Source organism: Ochotona curzoniae, unplaced genomic scaffold, assembly GCF_017591425.1.
Source record: "Ochotona curzoniae isolate NIBS_2020 unplaced genomic scaffold, NIBS_Ocur_1.0 scaffold_4701, whole genome shotgun sequence".
Classification (NCBI taxonomy): domain Eukaryota; kingdom Metazoa; phylum Chordata; class Mammalia; order Lagomorpha; family Ochotonidae; genus Ochotona; species Ochotona curzoniae.
The window spans coordinates 31,188,177-31,202,310 of NW_024467122.1; the positions used below are offsets into that span (position 1 = coordinate 31,188,177).

The window sequence follows — 14,134 nt, forward strand, 5'->3', positions numbered from 1 at the left end:
CTTTGGGCTAAATTTGTTCTTTTCTAGTTCTGTTAGCTGTGCAGTCATGTTGTTTATTTAAGATCTTTCCCTTTTTAAACATTATCCCTTAGAATCAATTTTACTAACAACTTGCTATGTAAGTTTTGCTATGGTGCATTTCCATTTTTGTTTGTTTCAATATATATTTAAAAAAATTTAAATTTATTTTGATCTTATTTGAAAGAGAGAGAGAAAAAGACACACACACACACACACATACACACGCAGAGAGAAAGATCTTTTTTTTTTTTAAAGATTTATTTTTATTATTTTTTTTATTGGAAAGGCGTATATAGAGAGAGGAGAGACAGAGAGGAAGATCTTCCGTCCGATGATTCACTCCCCAAGTGAGCGCAACGGGCCGATACTATGCCGATCCGAAGCCAGGAACCTCTTCTGGGTCTCCCACGCGGGTGCAGGGTCCCAAAGCTTTGGGCTGTCCTCGACTGCTTTCCCAGGCCACAGGCAGGGAGCTGGAAGAGAAGTGGAGCTGCCGGGATTAAAACCAGTGCCTATATGGGATCCTGGCGCATTCAAGGCAAGGACTGTAGCCGCTAGGCCGTAGCACAGGGCCTGAGAAAGATCTTTTATTCACTGGTTCACCCCACAAATACTTGCAACAGTCGGTGCTGGGGCAGGCTGAAGCCAGGAATGTGGATCTCAGGGCAGGTTCCTACCTGTGTGACATTGATCCAAATACCTGAGCCATCAGTTGCAGCTTTCCAGGGTGCACATTAGTAGGAAACTAGACCAGAGAATCCAGAATTTGAACTACATATTCTGATATAGAATGTGTCCCGTCCAGCAGGGCAGTCAACGGGGGTCGCAACCACCTAGGAGAGAATGGGGGACAAGAGACACGAAGAATGAACAGCAAGACAGGATGTCTGATCCAGCTGTCAGTTTATTGATTTTAACCAAGGCTCAGGGAGGAAAGGAGAAACTAGGACACAAGCCATGGTCTCCAGACCGATTGTTCTTGAGCAGCCACCGTATCAAACATAGTAACCAACATATCAACAATAGCATAGGTCATCAATAACAGGATGTTGGCAGGTACAGCATAAATCACATTCTGAAACAGTTGCTACAAACAACTGAAGCTAAGCGTGTGCTTAGTTTCCTAACTTCTTTCCCAAGCATCTAGCCAGCTGGGGGTTTTCCACTTGCTCACAGTTCTATATTCAAAATGGCTTCAGTGTGGCTACAGTACACGGCTCCTGACAGAATGAATCCTAAGCAGCAAATTAACTTCTATGCTAAACTACCACTAATGATATTTTTGGGATCTTTTTTTATTCTTGAACTTATTGGTTGTTCAGAAATGTTGTTGAATTTCTACATTTTTGTGTATTTTTTCCAGTTATTTTCCTTTAAAAAATGTTCTCTTTCAGAATAGCTTCAAATTTACAAAGCAAAACTCCTTTTATTGATATCTGGTATCATTGTGGCTGGAAAAATACTTGATGTGATTTCACTGTTAAGAAGTTGATTTAAACTTGTTTTGTCGACCGATTTATGATCTATGCACTGCAGAAGAATGTGTATTCTGCTGCCACTGGGAGGGTTCCTCTGCACATGTGTGTTAGGTCCATTTGGTCCATAATGTTTGGGCTGTTTCCCTGGTGAACTAGCCGTTGTGGAAAGTGGAATATTGAAGCCTTCTACTTTTATTGTGTTGCTGTTTTTCCTTCAGTTCAGAAGGAAAAGGTTTTGAGGTAGCACCTGCAGGTGCCAGAAATGTCCCACAGAGCTATAGTTGCTTGGCTTGGGATGACAGAATTCTCTATGTCCTTGTCCTTTAATATACATTGGAGAGAGTGTTTAAAATGAACTGGTTACTTGAATGGCCCTTTTTGGCATAACTGTTGGTCATTTCTTCTTTGTTGTCTTATATATAAGTAACCAAGATAATTTATCCATTAATTTTTTTAATGAAGATTTATTCATCTTTATTGGAAAGGCAGATTTACAGAGAGAAGGAGAGACAGAGAGAAAGATCTTCCATCTGCTAGTTCACTTCCCAAGTGTCCACAACAGCCAGAGCTGAACTTACTCAAAGCTAGGAGTGAGGAGCTTCTCCAGGTCTCCCACTCCGGTGCAGGTCCCAAGGCTTTGGGCCATTCTCAGTTGCTTTCCCAGGCCATGAGCAGGGAGCTGGATGGGAAGTAGAGAAGTTGGGACATGAACTGGCACCCATATGAGATCCCAGCACTTAGAGATTGAGAATTAGTCAGTTGAACCATTGCACTAGTTCCCTGTCTCCCGCTTTTTCAATGCATTGGTTTTTAAGAACAATCTAACTTTTGACATTTCATTCTTTTCCCCCCCTTAAAAAAAAAGATTATATTTATTTCAAAGACAGAGTTTTACAGAGAGCCCTTTCATCCTCTTGTTTGTTTCACTCTCCAGATGGCTGAAAGCCATGTGCCTGGGGCTTCTTTTGGGTCTTCCATATGTGTGGCAAGAGTCTGTTGCATGCCAACATGTACCAGTTCTGCAAGGTACAAGGCTAAGAGATGGGCACTGAAAGAATTTAATAGAAATAAAAAGAATTAAGAATGAATAACACAAGATAAAGAAGCAACAGCACCAGGGTTGACTCTTGGCACATGAGCCAGGCACAAGAGCCCAAAGCAACTCACTGAGTCTATTTTGATTCTGTGTTTACAAATCAAACATGACATAAATCTGATGGTCTGAGATTACTTGCAGGGTACAACAATAACCATTAGCGAACACATTGATTGGTTAATTGTTCTAGTTGCTGTCATTCTGGATGCTGGTGCTGAGTGAGTGATCACTCATCAACACAGGCTTGTGATTCCTAGCTCCATGGTCTTTATGGCTACCAGGCCTAGATGCTGGCATTCTAAACATCCATCCCTGCCCATGGAAGGATCTTACCTTACCAGAGGGAGGCAGGTCTCCACCCTGATCTTGTTCCCATAAGTAACCATGAGAGGGTTAAGGACCTGGTCTCTCTCAATAATGTGAAGTCACCTGCCAGACAGACTGTGACCTGCTTTAAAATCAGGCATTAGTGAAGCCTGAACTAAGCTAATGCTAAAGCTAAAAGTCCCTAGGGGCTCCAGAGTCCTGAACCATCTTCTACTATATCAGACAGTTAGATCAGAAGTAGAGCAGCTGGGACATGAACCAGTGCCCGTTATGGGATGCCAGTGTCACAGGTAGTGACTTTACCTGCTGTATCACAACACTAACCCCAACTTCTGACATTTCTAAACAGTAGTTTAGGGGGCAGGTGTGGTAGTACAGTGGCTAAGCTATGGCTTAGCAACACCCATGTCTGATATACGTGTGCTCCAGTTCCTGTTGCTTTGCTTTCAATCTAGCTTCTTGCTAATCCATCACGGAAGCCATGGATGATGGTTGAAGTGCTTGGGTTGATCCCACCCATGATGTAGACCTGGACAATGTCCTAGGCTCCTGGGCTTCTACCTGGCTCAGCTGTGGTTATTATAGGCATTTGAGGGGGTGAACCAGAGGGTGGAAAAACTTATTTCTGCCTTTCAAGTAGATGTCAATGATTTAATACATGACTATTTAAAAAAGACTCATTTTAGAAATGGCTCATTTTATCTGGCATTTTTATGGGCTTAATAAAAACCTTGTGCTTTTTCAGCCATGTAAGATGTAGAAAATAAATTCTCTATTATTTGATTTAGTTCTGTTAAAGTCATCAGAGATAATATGCTTTTTGTTTGCTTCAGAGTTTTTGAAATTGCTAAGCAGGGACAGGTGGGCCATTGAATATTTTTTTTAGATCAGCTTAAAATAATGATTCCTAGTTGTGCAGTTAATGTTATGTTGTAATAATGTTCTAGTTGTGCAGTTTTAGTTATGAAAATTTGATCATTTGGGGCCAGTGGACAGGTTAATCCTCTACATTTAGTGCTGGTCTCCTATATAGGTGCTGGTTCAAATCTTGGCGGCTCCACTTTCTGATCCAGCTTGCTGCTTATTGCCTGCAAAAGCAGCAGAGGATGGCTCAAGTCCTTGGGCTCCTGTACCTTCCCAGGCAGATCTGGGAGAAACTTCCAATTCCCAGCTTTAGATCAGCCCAATTCTGGCTGTTGCAACCATTTGGGGGAGTAAACCAGCAGATGAAAGATTATCTCTCTCTGTTTCTCCTTCTCTCTAAAACTCTTTCAAATTAAATAAATAAGTTTTTAAAGAAAAACTTGAGCATTCAAAGATACAGAAACCATTTATTATACCAATAAAAATGCAAGGAGCTGGAGCAGATATTCAGTCTAGTGGCTGAATATGGTTCACATGCTCACGTCGCACATCAGGGTTGGATGTCAAGCTCTGGCTTCTGCTTCCAGCTTCTTGCTAATGTAGACACTGTAAGTAGTAGTGATGGCTGGGTGGTTGGCTCCTGCCACTCATGTAGAAGATCCAGATTGAATTTCTAGCTCACCATTTTGGCTTTGCCCATCCTGACCAACAGGCAAGCCTCTGCCACTTTCCCAGGCCATAAGCAGGGAGCAAGATAGGTAATTGAACTGACACCCAAATGGGAGGCTGGCAGTAGGGCAGAGGCTTAGCCAGATACACCACCATGCATTGTAAACATTTGTCACATAAATAAATACAAACATACAAGAGAAAAAGAAAAAATTTCAAGTAACTCTTTTATAAGAAATATAAAAACACAGAAAAAGACAAAATTATTTATAAATTAAACCAAAATGACTTTCACAATAGGACCAACTAAGAGAATATTTCTCTTCCCCAGGTTTTTTTTTTAAAGATTTATTTATTGTTATTACAAAGTCAGATATACAGAGAGGAGGAGAAACAGAGAAGAAGATCTTCCAACTGATGACATTCCCCAAGTGACTGCAAGTGCCGGTGCTGTGCCGATCCGGAGCCAGGAGCCAGGAACCTCCTCCAGGTCTCCCACATGGGTGCAGGGTCCCAAAGCATTGGGCCATCCTCAACTGCGTTCCCAGGCCACACGCAGGGAGCTGGATGGGAAGTGGAGCCGCTGGGATTCTGGGATTGGAGCCAGCGCCCATATGAGATCCCAGAGCGTTCAAGGCGAGGACTTTAGCCGCTAGGCCACCCCGCCAGGCCCCTCCCCAAGTTTTAAATTGGAATATCTTTACTTATTTAGGAAAGCCAAAAAATGGTACAAGAAGCACTAATAGACCTTTTATCTAGATTTACTAATTGTCAATATTTTCTGACACTTCTAAAAGGTTATGACCTATCTTTTGTTTGGGGAGTTAAGAGTTATATTTTGCTTCTATTTTGTTTTGATGATTCATTACAAAGCCAGAAAAAAAAGGCCACTGTGTTGGAGTTGGTGCCAATCTCAAGGTATCTCTATTTGTGAACCCATCTCCATTCATTTTGGGCATGGGTTCTCCAATGAGACACCCTTGCTTCTCTAAAGTGTCTCCCTCCATTTTGATGGCACTTGCTGGTCTAAAGAATTAACCATGTGCAGCTAGAATTCAATTTCTTATTAAGTTCAATCTTTTCTAAGTTGTTTGGGCACACTGTATTATCTGTCAGAAAGTTGGCTGTTATTTTTGGATTCTGTTCTTATTTTGCACACACCTGTCTTTGGGGTTACTAGTTTAAAGCATTCTTGTTTCAAAAAGAAGGATTGGCACTGGAGGATTTATGATATCTAGCCTGATTTTTCATCACCATGCCTTCACCTTGGCCTTCTAAGTTGTTGCCCATGCAAAGCAATTGATTGCTATCCTATAGAGGCAAATGGCCCGCTTTAACTCTAGGGCAATGGCTAATAAGGTCTTGATAATTGTGATTTATCCATGATCAGGTGTAATTGCATGTGCCTCTCTGAGGCTGGCTTGGATTGATGGATGCAACTCGTGTGAGAGGGGGCCTGTTCCAGTGGCTTTCTGCTTTCATTCTAAGCCTCACCAGGGTTCCTAGAATGGGATTGATTAAGTCATTTTTCTTTCATTGTGTTCTTCTGCAATGAAATATGGAAAAAATTTATCTTCTCTTGAGCATGCCCTTTTTTCCTTGTCAGATCTGTAGGCTTTTCCTGATTGAACCAATTTGTTATCCACAACAGCAGCGGCCTTGTATGTCCCCTTTGATTCAAGGAACTCAGGATTGGCCAAGAGAAACTTTTTAATACAAGTTTAGTTGGGGGTCAGCTGTTTTCTTTGCCAGGAGATTTGGTTTCCTGCTTAATGAATTTCAGAGAAAAGTAAGTGTCTGTTTTGGGTAACATCCTAAAATATTTTAAATTATTTTATGTTTTAAGCATAGTTGACGAATCTTCTTTGCAAGCTGTATTTTTGTGTTTCCCAGGATTGGTAAGCTGTGGATGGGATAGTTTAGATTCAATAAATTTTTGCTTATGACTTTGTGGATCCCTCAGTGTTTAGCTCTTTGTGCTTTTGGCTGGTCCCAAGTGAGAGTTTTAGGATATACTTTAAAGTGTTGAATCTTGGACAACACTGGATTTAACAGAAACATATTAAGTAATATAACAAGTAACATAACAGTAACATAATGAGATCCTTAATTATGGATGTTCAACCTTGACACAATTATGCATCCATATATATTATACATATTATGTTAAAGATGCACACGTATGTACATATGTTGTGTTTCCTCACAGGTTTTGCTTGTGAGTTCTTGAAATGCTACAATCTGATCTCCTAATTGTTTTTGTGTTTGTGTAGAGATAATGCCTGAATCAAATTATGTTTAGCATTGTTTGAACTCTGAAAATGAAGACTCCTTATATTTAAGCAAGGTAACTTGTTTTTTATTGTCAAATTTAGTATGGTGCTTCTTATTATCAAAGATACTGTCGATTGCAACATGATGACAATTCTTCTTAGGTAATATCTCACACGTGATTCAAGATACCTGTTTATTAGTACAAATGGAATTATATCAAGTATAAATGGAATTGTAAATTCCATTGGCTTTTATCCCATCCACTCCAGCACGCCTTCACCTTGTAACTATTTCTGGGAGTTTCTAGCAGGTACGTGCTCTTAAATGAACACTCTCCAGCCTGGCATTGTTACTGCCTCGCCACCTCTTTGGACTGTTCTTTGGTTCCTGCTGTGTCCTTTTGGGTCCTAAAGCCTTTGTCTAGGTCCTGAGTCTGGAACAATTCTGCATCTTTGGACAACCTCACAGAGTAGTATGGCCTTGCCAGCCCTTGACCTGGACTGTTTCATGACAGAAATAAACTTGTATAACACACGTCTATTTTTCTACTTTATGTAACTAATGAACAACCTGTTGTTTGTCTTCCACATTGGACTAAAACTCCTTGAAGATGTTTACTATGTCTTAGTGTCTATCTGTGTTTGTCTAATTCAGAAGTCGTGTGTTAGTGCTGGAAACATTTTTCCTCCAAATAAAGGAACTTAATGAGACACAAATGCCCAAGTAAAACATGAATAATTTTAAATTTCCTACTGTCTTCTTGGAACCTAGTGAGGGAGGGAAGGCAAAGTCTCCTAGATAAAAGACAAGGACAGAATGGACAAGGCTCCACCCCTCCTGAGAGTAGAGAAGGGAAGGTGGTGATTTCCCAGGGGTCACAGGTAGTTTAACAAAACCCTGTTATTTCTTTTCCTGTAGAGGAATGAAAGGGCCAGTCAGCTGATTGAAGCTAGCACAATAGCCAAGTGCATGACCTGTTGCCTGTAGGCTGTTCCAGTGGGCTGGGATGTGGATGGGCTAAACAGCGTAACTACACCAAGAATGGACAGGCACTTGAGGGGTTGACCTACACAGCACATTAAATATTGCCAGGCGTTCAGTAGCTGAGGCTCCCCAGGTGATTTGTGATTTGTGATTGTGATTTGTGATTTGTGATTTTGTGATTTACAAAATTCACAATGATAGCCAGTTGCACCCAGTGTCCAATTAGTATACAGAAGTCATTACAGTTGTTTGAACAAAGAGATTTCATGGAGTTATTAAGTGCATATAAAGTTAGTTAACTAGGCAACTGGGACAGACAGGAAAAGAATAGCTGGGTATCCTGGAGATTTTTCCTTTCTTTCTTTCTTTCTTTTTTTTTTTTTTTTTGTGTGTGTGATAAGATGCTTTCAGTTTACTTTGTAATCACAGGCTCCATGCTCCTCACAGCCTCCATGCTCCTCCAAACAAAGAGCTGGATGAGAAGGAAGGAGAGAAACAAAGTTCATAAACAATAACCAAATCACAATTTTGATAGGTACCAGGAACTGAACCCAGGCATTGTAAGGTGGAATGTGGGCTCTTAATTGCTTGGTTAAGCATCTGGTCCCTGAAGGTATTCTTATCTCAAACCTCCCTAATTGAGATGAATTGAGTCTGTTTTCTTGTGACTGGGTCTGACTAAGGTATCAGGATGTTAGATGTAAGCTTACAGAGCACTAGACAGGCAGCAACAGCGGGTGACTGATGTTTGTACTTGCTCCAGAGATGCTAGACCACCTGTGTAGCAGGTGCTAAGAGATGATGGAGTTGCTCTCACCAGCATTAGCACTTCCTCTGCTCTGGGGTTGAGTGAGGAGGGGAAGGCATTCCTCACAGGCAGTTGGAGTCCTGTGCAGAGAGTGAGTCCACGGCATGCCTGCCTGCCTTAGGGTCATAGTCGCAGGCCACGTGAGAGAGCCTTCAGTTTCAGGGATATAAGTGTGCTACCTGTTTTGTTCTGACTAGAGCTGATGGAATGAAGTGAGGCAGTGATGGCAGATGAAAAATACCTCTCTTGGTCAGGGCTAAGGTGTGAAAGGGAAAAAAATAGAACTTGGGTTATCTCAAAAGAGAAAACCTTTTAGATTCTAGTACTCTAAATATGTAATCCTGCAGTAAATAATGCTTTCCATGTAGTATGAAATTATTTCATTATGAACTAATATCTTTGAAAAATCACATTGTTTCAAGTTTTAATAATAAGTATAGTAAGAACACCTTGAATTTCACTGAAATGCCGATTAACATTAGAACTTATGGTCTTGTATAAATGGGTGCTGTTTTTGAACCTGGCCACAGTCAGTTAAGATACTGCTTATTCTCTGGAGAATGTTGGGAGTTTTCAGTCCTTGCTGAGACAGGAAAGACCACTGAGGATTTGTTTTGTGACTGAGCTTTCCTTCCTTCCTTTTTCTTTTCTTTTCACTCTTTTTTTTTTAAGATTTATTATTATTATTTTTTTATTGGAAAGGCGGATATACAGAGAGGAGAGACAGAGAGGAAGATCTTCCGTCCAATGATTCACTCCCCAAGTGAGTGCAACGGCCAATGCTATGCCGATCCAAAGCCAGGAGCCTCTTCAGGGTCTCCCATGTGGGTGCAGGTTCCCAAAGCTTTGGGCTGTCCTCGACTGCTTTCCCAGGCCACAGGCAGGGAGCTGGAAGGGAAGTGGGGCTGCCGGGATTAGAACTGGCTCCCATATGGGATCCCGGGCGTGCAAGGTGAGGACCTTTAACCACTTGCGCCACCGCGCCGGGCCCGTCACTCTGTTTTTAAACACTTATTTTCTTGAAAGGCAGAGTTATGGGGGTTGGGAGGAGACAGAGCAATCTTCCATCCACTGGTTCACTCCCCAAATGGTTGCAATAGCTAGGACTAGGCCAGGCTAAAACCAGGAGCTTTACATTTCTTCAGGGTCTCCCACCTAGGTGCATGGAGCCCAAGCACTTTAACCATCTTCTGCTGCTTTCCTAGGTGCATAAGCGGACAGCTGAATTGGAAGTGGAACAGCTGGGACTAGAACTGGTACATACATGGCATTGCAGATGTTAGCTTAATGCACTATGTCACAGAGTTTTCTATAAGAATTGAAAAATATTTAAATTGATTTTTTACCTTATTTAGAAGGCACACACCAATGCACATAGAAAGAAAGAGGGAGAGAGATATCCGCTGGTTCATTTCTTTTTTTTTTTTAAGATTTATTTTATTTTTATTGGAAAGGCGATATACAAAGAGGAGAGACAGAGAGGAAGATCTTCCGTCCGATGATTCACTCCCCAAGTGAGCGCAACGGCCAATGCTATGTCCATCCGAAGCCAGGAGCCTCTTCTGGGTCTCCCACACGGGTGCAGGGTCCCAAAGCTTTGGGCCGTCCTCGACTGCTTTCCCGGGCCACAGGCAGGGAGCTGGAAGGGAAGCGGGGCTGCCGGGATTAGAACCGGCGCCCATATGGGATCCCGGGCATGCAAGGCGAGGACCTTAACCACTTGCGCCACTGCGCCGGGCCCCTGGTTCATTTCTTAAATGATTACCACAGTCAAGGGTGGACTAGACTGAAGTCAGGAGCCCAGAATTCTATCCTAGTCTTCCATGTGATTGGTAGGAACCTGAATACTTGAGCATCACCTGTTGTGTCTTGGGGAACTAGACTGGACTGGAAAGTGGTTGGGTCTTAAACTTAGGTATTTTGGTAAAGGATGTGGGCATCTCAAGGGTGTCTTAACCTCTGTGCCAAATCATCACCCTTATATAGAAGTGATCAAAGATTGTTTAATTTGGTTTTCCATCAAAGTCTGAAGGAGAATCTTTTGGAGCAGATACAGGACAAACTCAGTGTCAAGTGACTGCAGACAGGAGGAAATGGGAGCTGAGGGGAGGGGACAGGGGACCAGCTGGAGAACCATGCTGACCACAGTAGGTTCCTTAGCAGGCAATAGTATCCTCTGTGAGGAGGAAGACCAGTGATTGTGTATCTGTTGCACTGAGGTCTATTCTCAGTTGACAAGTCCAAGAAGTGAAGAAGGCTTGGATGTCCTACTATCCTTCTCCATCACTTCTGAAATATTGTGGAAGGGGGTGTCAGAGGCATCAGAGAGACATGGGGGAGCAGGCATAGAAGGCATTGATTATGTCCCACATGCCCCACTCTTCTGGTTGAACAAAAGGTTTCCCCAATCAGGTGGGTCCCAGTTGGGAGAAGTGAGACATTTGAATTGGTAAGCATTTGAATGTGGGCTGTTTGAGTTGTTTGAAAGTTACTGCAGGACTTTTACTGTCTGAGGGTGAGCCTGGGGCAGGGCTGGGGCATAAGGGGTTAGTGGTGGGAGAGGGCAGGAAGGAGCAGGTCTACACATGAGTTTTGCAGATGTTGATGCTCATACATACTTTTAGCTCCCTGAAACAACACACAGAGGGAGGAGGTCAAAGCTAAACATCACTTTAGACTTGGTTGGAAATCTGGAGAGGAGGGGATGCTAGATAGTGTGTGTGTGTGTGTGTGTGTGTGTGTGTGTGTGTGTGGACTCTACCCAGCCTTGGCAGGCTGGAATGCCTTCCCAAATGCTTTGGGATAGTTCTTCAATACTGCCAGGAATCTTGATGCCTTTAACACTTATCTTCAGAAGACTAGTCCTGCAGAGATGCTCTCTTTTTTTTTTTTCTAACATGGGGGAAAGAAGGCCATATTGTTCATATACATGGTATAATTTGGTGAAGCAATAATTATAGCTATTACCAAATGATATCGTAGTTACACAGTTTTTGTGTCCTTATGTGTTAATTCCCACAAATATGAGAAATGTATTACTTGTCTGTCTGGGTCCATCCTATTTAACTTACAATGATTTCCAGTTCTATCCATTTTGTTGCAAATGTCAGGATTTCATTCTTTTTATGATTGACTAATATTCCATAATGTGTATATCCTAGATTTTCTTTATTCAGTTGTCAGTTGATAGGCATTATAGGTTTATTTCGTATCTTTGTTATTGTGATTTCACTTCTTTTGGATGGATTCCCAAGAGTGGGATAACTGGGTCATATGGACATCTATTTTTAGTTTTATGAGGCCTCTCCATACTGTTTTCAACAATAGTTGTCCCAATTTGCATCCTTACCAACAATGATTAGGGTACAATTTTCTTTACAACCTCATCAGCATTTGTTATTGTCTAATTTTTGAATGACAGCCATTGTAACTGGAGGGAGCTGATACCTTATTTGGATCTCATTTGTGTTTCCCTAATGGCTAGTGATGGCTAGTGATGCTGAACATTTTTTCCCATGTGTCTATTGGACATTTGTATTTCTTCCTTTGAAAAATATCTATTTATATCCTATGCCTATTTTCTTACCAGAGTTGCTTGTTTTGTTGTTAAGTTTCTTCAATTCTTTATGTATTTTGGGTATTATTTCTTTATCCAATGCATAGCTTGCAAATATTTTCTCCCATTCTGTTCTTTTGTGTCTTTGCTTTGTTAATTGTTTCTTTCATTGTGCACAAACTTCTTGGCTTGGTGTGGTGTCATTTGTCTGTCATTTGTTCTCTTTTCTTGAGGAATATCTTTTTAGAGCTAATAATTCAGTTGAGTTTGAAGGTCTGGGTCATCTGCAGTATTGATATTGGTATTGCCCAAGTACATGAACTGAAGAACGTTCAAGCAAAAGAAACAGTAGTTTTCTTCAGGTTTTAGGGGTCTGTTTCTGAACTTGAATCCTGACAATGTTGTTGTGTTTGGGAATGATGATCTAATTAGGGGAGGAGATATTCTGATGAAGGCGGGAGCCATTGTGGGCAATCCAGTTGGGGAGGAGATGTTGGATCATGTAATATTTGCCCTTGGCAATGCCATTGCTGGAGAGTTCAATTGGTTCTAAGATCCTAGATGAGTTTTCCTGAAACCCTCTGTAATCATTCCTCGAATCTCCATGTGGAAATCAAGGCAAGCAGACACGAAGGCTGTGCATAGTTGGTGCCAGCTTGGTATTGTTGGTGTAAGCGGATTACCTGTCATAGACTGGGAAGACACTGTTCGCTATTCATATCATCATTAGCCAGAAATGTTTCATTGGATGAAAAAGGGAAGTTATACTCTCTCCAAGTTGCTATTGGCCAAAGGAGAACCATTGTCGCTAGCTGGTGATGAGACTGATAGATGCAGTTGTCATGGCCTGTGTCCTAGTAGAGCTGGCTCCTTCTGCTGCCCTGTTACTGACCTGGATTTTTATTCTGTCTTGTGGGATGGTGTGCTAGTGGCAGAGGTGACTGGCCTAGACAGACTGTTGCTTATTCCAGGTGTCTCTGTTGCTCTCCCTCTCCCTTGACCATGAGGCTGCACCTAGTGATGTGTCCCACCTATGCTCCTGGCTGCTGAGGAGGGCAGCTCAGCAGTTAGTTTGGTGGTAGCTCCTTGATTGCTTTACCAGCCATGGAAACACTGACTGGTAATGCATCTGCTTACATTCCTGAGAACGTAACTTCCATCATTGATGGAGAGAGCTTTTTGGGAACAGGATTGTTCTGTAAAAATATGTCATTGTCTTTAGCAATAACATTTTTTTTTTTTTGCCATTAACATTGATGCATCTCTGGTCAGTCTGTTGTCCCCAACCAGGGCTATAAAGCAGAGGGAAGGTATCCTGAAGCTGGAATTAATGCAGTATGGTTCGGACCTTAATGCTGTCACTCAACAGTTCTTGAGTTACAACTGCACATCTGACTGAGCTGCTGAAGTATAAACAGAATTTCCCTTGTTCATGTCTGTAGAATAATAAGTGATTACTCTTAATGTCATGTAAGGGAGTATTGTGAGAAATTTATTACCAGCAAGACAACCGAGTTTGAGAACACTTTCTCATGTTACCATTCAACACCAGGCCCTGTTAGGCAATATCAGGGTAGATGAAAAGACACCAGAAGGATCAGCTGCAAAGCTGAAAGATATTGCAACACACTTTTTGGCTGCACTTGATGCTCAGGCTTTTTGGATTCACACCAAATTCTAGTTCAGTTTTCTCATTGTTGCTACCAGTAAAATCAATTCCATTTGTTAAAGGATTACTCTCATACTCCAAATGTGTAGAAATCACATTAAAAATTAGAGTTCCATATTGCGTAGTGAAAGAACTATCAGAGAATTGATAAATATTTGCACTTTTTTTTTAAAAAAAAAGCAAAGTCTGTGTTTACAGTGCTTTCCAATGATTGTACACAGAATAATTTTAACACAAGATTGTGGGCACTTGTCATACACATGTGATTAATATAACTAGCTAATATGCGCTCAGTCAGGGAACATTGATCAAGCCCCTTAGCTGGAGACGGGTGCTGCAAGGACAGTTCTTGTTCTAAAGAAACACCGTCTCCACATGGCCTGGGGAC

At 41.7% G+C, this 14,134-nt stretch overlaps 1 pseudogene; it reads left to right on the forward strand.

Moving 5' to 3' along the window:
* Window positions 1-2,507: 2,507 nt before the first annotated feature.
* On the forward strand, window positions 2,508-13,758 carry LOC121149442 (annotated as a pseudogene).
* The last annotated feature ends 376 nt before the right edge of the window (window positions 13,759-14,134 follow it).